This window comes from Aotus nancymaae, unplaced genomic scaffold (genome assembly GCF_030222135.1).
Source record: "Aotus nancymaae isolate 86718 unplaced genomic scaffold, 86718_ANA_hifiasm-v0.15.2.pri h1tg000040l, whole genome shotgun sequence".
NCBI classification, from domain to species: Eukaryota; Metazoa; Chordata; class Mammalia; order Primates; family Aotidae; genus Aotus; species Aotus nancymaae.
In genome coordinates, this window is record NW_026988454.1 from 54,787,038 (window position 1) to 54,793,037 (window position 6,000).

General features: G+C 36.5%; 1 long non-coding RNA gene across 1 annotated transcript in view; it reads left to right on the forward strand.

Moving 5' to 3' along the window:
- Positions 1-3,937, forward strand: part of LOC135268300 (uncharacterized) — a 78,624-nt gene extending 74,687 nt beyond the window's left edge. The window contains exons 2-3 of the long non-coding RNA XR_010336554.1: positions 2,183-2,300; positions 3,835-3,937. This is a non-coding gene — a long non-coding RNA (uncharacterized LOC135268300). The remainder of the gene's footprint in view (positions 1-2,182; positions 2,301-3,834) is intronic.
- Positions 3,938-6,000: the final 2,063 nt, after the last annotated feature.

Here is a 6,000-nt window from a genome sequence, read left to right on the forward strand (position 1 = left end):
GCTCTACATTGGGCACCAGAATGTAGGGAGCCAGCCCTACATCACCCATGGGTACCCCAAGTTCAGTGGCAACAAAGAAATGAGAAAGAGACAGATTAAGAGAAAAAGTAGGACCAGGGGGCCATCACTTTGTTACTCTGGAGGAAACAGTGAAGTCCCCGAGCTCTGATCATCCACACTATTTATTGATTACAATCACTTTGATCTATAGGGTAGGGGTGGAGTGATGGTGGAGTGAATCAGTGAGCCGGAAGTGAATCAGTAAGCCGGAACTGGTGTGTCATCCTAAGGACTGATAACAGTGGCGGTTTGGTAGTTTCACAAAACAAGAACCTGTGGTTATCTTTAGCTTAATATCTACGTATAGCTGATGAAGCTTGGGCCTTACAAGGAGCCTACAAGTCTGGCTACATCATAGTGCTACGAAGGGGTTTTACATCCTTGAGCACAATGTTTATGGTAACAGAACCTAGGTCACCCTGCACCGGAACATGAGGCATGGAGAGGCCTTCCTCTTTAGAGGCTTCCTGCAGCCTTCCACAGTTTGTTGTTCCTTGTTTATATGTTACTCATAACAATTTATGTAGGCACTCTGTAAGTCCTTTCTCCTTTGCAGTGTTTCCCAACATCAGCCTTTGAGACACCCGTAGTTTAATAAAAGAAGACATGCATGATTTAATAAAGCCGTTGGAATATTATAGAGATTGCAGGACTCAGAGACTGAGAAGTGCCAGAGATTAACTGTATGGTTGCAAGATATGGTATTTGGAATTACATTGCATTGAATGCTCCAAAAGCATCTACCTCTGAGGGAGGATACCTAATAGCCCTCAAAGAAAACACAGTGAGGTGGAGAAATCACTGGGGCTAATGTTGAGCTAATAACTGCAAGACAGCAGAAAGATGATATGCTCTATATGTGTTCAGACTTACAAGATTTTTATAGCAAACCAATATCCTGATATAGAGCTTAGAGAATCAGAAATGGCCAGATCAAGTCAATTTATAGTCAAGACAGAACAAATTTACACCTCTCTCATCTAAGTGAACCTAATTCAATACAAATACTGAAACATGATTGCCTTCAGGGAACAAGGACTGAATGTCATTATTAGAATGAGAGCCCAAACCAAGTGCAGTGGCTCATGCCTGTAATCCCAGCACTTTGGGAGGCCTAAGTGAGTGGATCATTTGAGGTCAAGAGTTCAAGACCAGCCTGGCCAACATGGTGAAACCCCGTCTGTACTAAAAATACAAAAATTAACAGGCCAGTGGTAGCTCACACTTGTAGTCCCAGCTACTCAGGAGGCTGAAGCAGGAGAATTTCTTGAGCCTGGGAGGTGGACATTGCAGTGAGCTGAGACTATGCCACTACACTCCAACCTGGGTGACAAAATGAGACCCTGTCTCAAAAAAAAAAAAAATGAAGAATGGGAGCACAAAGACTTGATAAGCTAGAGGTGAAACAGACACAACTCAACTCTCTCAAGTTTACTTCTTGGCAAGTAGATTTCACCCTAAACAAATGTTTCATCAGAATTAACTGGGTCTGAGCTGGTGATGCTGCTACCTCCTTTGCTAGATGCCTAGCAGAGTTGGACACCAAAGCATTTTTTACAAACTGTATTTTGTAGACTCCAGCACTGGGAAATAGTTTCAGTAACAAACACAAGACTACATACATAGAGCGTCTTCGTGTTCTCTACGTTCTTTGGGTTATGGCAAGGAGACATAGATTATGGAAGACTGCACCATGAGGAAAATATTAGCAAATACATTGTTTGGCTTCCTATAGAGGAAAGATCATGTAGATAGAGACTGAAATGGCAAAAAGTCTCACTTAACTACGACCCTTTAAATCTTGATGTTAACATATTTTCCTCGTTAGAGCTACAATTTCCCCCGCTGAGTTATTTTCTTTATTTGTTTGTATGATACAAGAAAAATAAAACCTATTTTATCCCGAATTTTTGGAGTGGGGACTCTAATCTCACAGCTGGTAAATCTGGTGGAAGATTTGCCTTTACAGAGCTGCATTAAGGTAAACAGTCAGTTCTGGTTATCTGCTCCTGCATAAAAAACTGCTCCAAAACATAATGGCCCAAAAACATTTATTTTACTCATAAATATGCAATGTGAACACAGTTTGCTGAGAACTTCTTATCTCTGCTCTATTTTTTAGCTGAAATGGCATGAAGCCTGGGAACTGGAATCAACTGAAGGCTACCTTGCTCACATGTCTGGCAGTTGAGTACTCATCTGTCTGGATTCAGCTGTAATCCCCGCTAAAACTGTGAAAGGTACAGCTAGCCTCAGAAGTCAACCATGATTATTTTCGGGGGGTGTTGGGAGATGCTTCTCCACAGTCTCTTGTGTTTCTGCATGTCTTGTGAATAGAAGCACTGACTGCCTTTGGTCTAGGGTATCTTTTCAAAAATGCTTATATAGTCAATGGCATTGAAATATATAGTGCATCCTCCCAAGAAATGGGCAGTCATGCTTACTACCCAATACAGTAAAAAATAATGACTTCCTCCAAAGGAAAAGAAGACATGCATACTAACCTTTTCTAAAAGATTAGAGTTCCCTAAGCTCAAGTTTCTTTCTTATGTGTGCAGATGTCACCTGACCCTCTTTGTACCTCCCTGGGGGAATTAGAATTTAGGTAATTAGGGGACCAGAAAATTCTGATATTCTGGCTGTTGTTATTGTTGTAATAAAGCTCTTTTCTGACTCAGAAGTCTACAAGCAATCCTGAAACTGTAGCAGGCAAACTCATTAGCTTGAACATAGAGTAAACTCTCAGACATGTTATATTTTTTCATGTTAAGATGGTTCTATATTCAAAGAAAGGCAATTGGACACTCTTTTGATGAGAGTGGCATTTTTAAATATTGAAAAATATTTCAAATCACCATAGAATCCATACCAGAGACTGTTGGAGCTTATCTCTCATAGATGTTTGACCAATGCATAGTAAGAGGAATATCTATGCAGATGTTCAGCCAGAGAGGGAGGAAGAGAAAGTCAATGGAAATAATGGCTCAAAAAGAAGCCCAAAGAGTTTAAATAATTTGGTGTGCAGAATATGAAATGGTTTTGAGAAAAATACTTAGGCAAAAATTTATGATTAATTCAAGACTTTGAGAGGCTACATTTTACCTGTGCATGAACAAAGGCAATGAAATATCTTTTCACCATGGAAAATACAGCCTGGACGAAAGGCAATCAGTGCCTCTATTTATAAGACACTTGGGAAGTAATATAACCAAATGTATCCATTTTCTAATCAGCTAAACCTCACCCTGGCATGGTCCAAAATATTTAACCATTAAAAACGCTATTTGATTTCACATCTGTGTCTTTTAAAAACATACTATCCTAAACATAATTTGCCTTTCCATTGATGATTCAGTCATCGTTATAACTGCCAATGTCGTACTCTGGTTTCCAGTTCATCTTTGTCGTTAGGTTTTCACCTGTCATTTCTAATATCAGTATACCTGCTTCTCAGAGACTCCGCTTTTCCAAACAACAGCTTTCACATTTCTACAGCCCAAAAGATAATATTAGTTCGGATAAACATAAAACTGTAATTTCAACTTTACAATCATTCTTAACTCTTCACCCATCCATTCATCTCCCCACATCAGGCACTGACCACCAGCATGAGCATATTTTAGCTACTTCTTAATATCTTTATAGAGTAGAATTAATCTAGCTCTTAAGCAGAAACTATCGCATCAAGATGGTACCTAACTAAAAGTATAAGTTTTTATATGATGTAACAGAAAGTCCAGAAGAAAACAGTTACAAAGTTTATTTTTTCCACAGCCCAGAAGTGTCAGAGCCCTTGGCTTACCTGCTGTGACTACATCATGGCTGTCATAGCTTTCATCAATTCATCCTCCCAGGACAATTTCCAAAAGCAGCAAAAACGAAGGTATTTCCTTTCACTGGTCTCTCTTATTTTAAATTCCTAAAACTATTCCAGAAACATGTAGCACTTCTTCCATCCCTTTTGACATAGCTATCAGGGATACCAGAAAATGGATATCTGGACTTTTTCTGCCTCTATGGCAAGAGGGAAATTCTGTCAGAATGGAAGAAGTGGAATAAAATGGCCATTGAGTAAGCAATCATTAATATCTACCATAAAGAAAAACATGTCTTCTTAGCAAACTTCATCCATTCTCATATGTTTGCTATTTCTGTTTTTTCCACTGGATTTTATCTTAAAAGCAAATATGTAGAAAATTATTTTAATGCATTAATTCTTCCCAATAAATTTGAGAATTTTTCTAAAGAAATAGTTTGAGAATATTAAATGTAAGTTTATAATCTAAACATGTTAATACATTTCCAAATATATTTCTCTAAAGTATTTAGTCACTATTCAGAGTATGCTCAACCAAAATTAGTTGTCTCAGTATAGAACAAGAAAATCTATATTCATTAATAAAACATAGTGAACATGTCATCTTTTTAATCTATTAATATTTAAAATAAAAAACATTGTTTTACTAGTAATATTGCTCATTCTCAAAAAATAAATCTAGCTGTCAAGCCTGACTTGAAATATCTCTAAGTCTTGATATGCACCAAAAACTATATATTTGGTATGAAAACAGGCAGAAATATTGTGAAAAAGTAATGATAATCTAGGTAGCAAAGAAAGATTACTAATAATTCAAAGTAAACCTCACTGTAGAAAGGGGTATTTTGCTTCTTTTCTGATGTGACTAAGAAGAATTACACTTACTGAATTTCTATAATGCCATGTCCTTTTATATTGTATTATCTTAGTTACTGAAAGTGTGGGAGGACCAATAAAACAGAATTTGAAGGCAAGCTGTATTTCATTTAAATTTCAGTATCTAGAGGAAATTTTTTATATTTAAATTTATCCTCATAGACCAAAAAACAGCAATTCTGAATTAGATACTACTAGTGATCATGTCTGTATTCATTTAGTGACATTCATTAAAGAAACACTGAAAACATAGTAAGTCAGAAGGGATTAGGGTCCTTAAATAAAATAATTGTCAGCCAAGAATTTGTCATCCAGCAAAACTAAGCTTCATAAGTGAAGAAGAGATAGTCTGTTTCACACAAACACATGCTGAGAGAATCGCCACTACCAAATCAGCACTACAAGAAATGCTAAAAGGAGTCCTAAATCTTGAAACAAAACCTCAACATACACCTAAATAGAACTTCTCTAAAGCATAAATCTCACAGGGCCTATATAACAATAGCACAATGAAAAAAATGGTATTTTAGCACAACTAACAGGATGAATAGAACAGTATCTCATATCTCAATACTAGTGTTGAATATAAATGGCCTAAGTGCTTCACTTAAAAGATACAGAATGACAGAATGGATCAAATATATATATACATATCTGCTGTCTTTAAGAGATTCACCAAACACATAAGGACTCACATAAACTTAAGGTAAAGGGGTGGAAAAAGATATCCCATGCAAATGGAAACCAAAAGCAAGCAGGAATAGCTATTCTTATATCAGACAAAACAGACTTTAAAGCCACAACAGTAAAAATAGACAAAGAAGGACATTATATAATGATAGAAAGATTAGCCTAACAAAAATATATTACACTCCTAAATATATATATGAACCTGACACTGAAGCTCCCGAATTTATGAAACAATTACTACTAAACCTAAGTAATGAGATAGTCACATAATAACAGTGGGGGATTTTAATACTTCACTGACAGTGCCAGACAGATCATCCAGACAGAAAGTCAACAAAGAAACGATGGACTTAAACTATATCCTAGAATAAATGGACTTAACAGATATTTACAGAACAGTATTCCCAACTACTGCATAATATACATTCTTCTCATCAGCACATGGAACATTCTCCAAGATAGACCATATGATAGGCAACTATACAAGTCTCAATAAATTTATGAGAATTGACATCATATCAAGTATCTTCTTAGACAACAGAAGAATAAAACTAGAA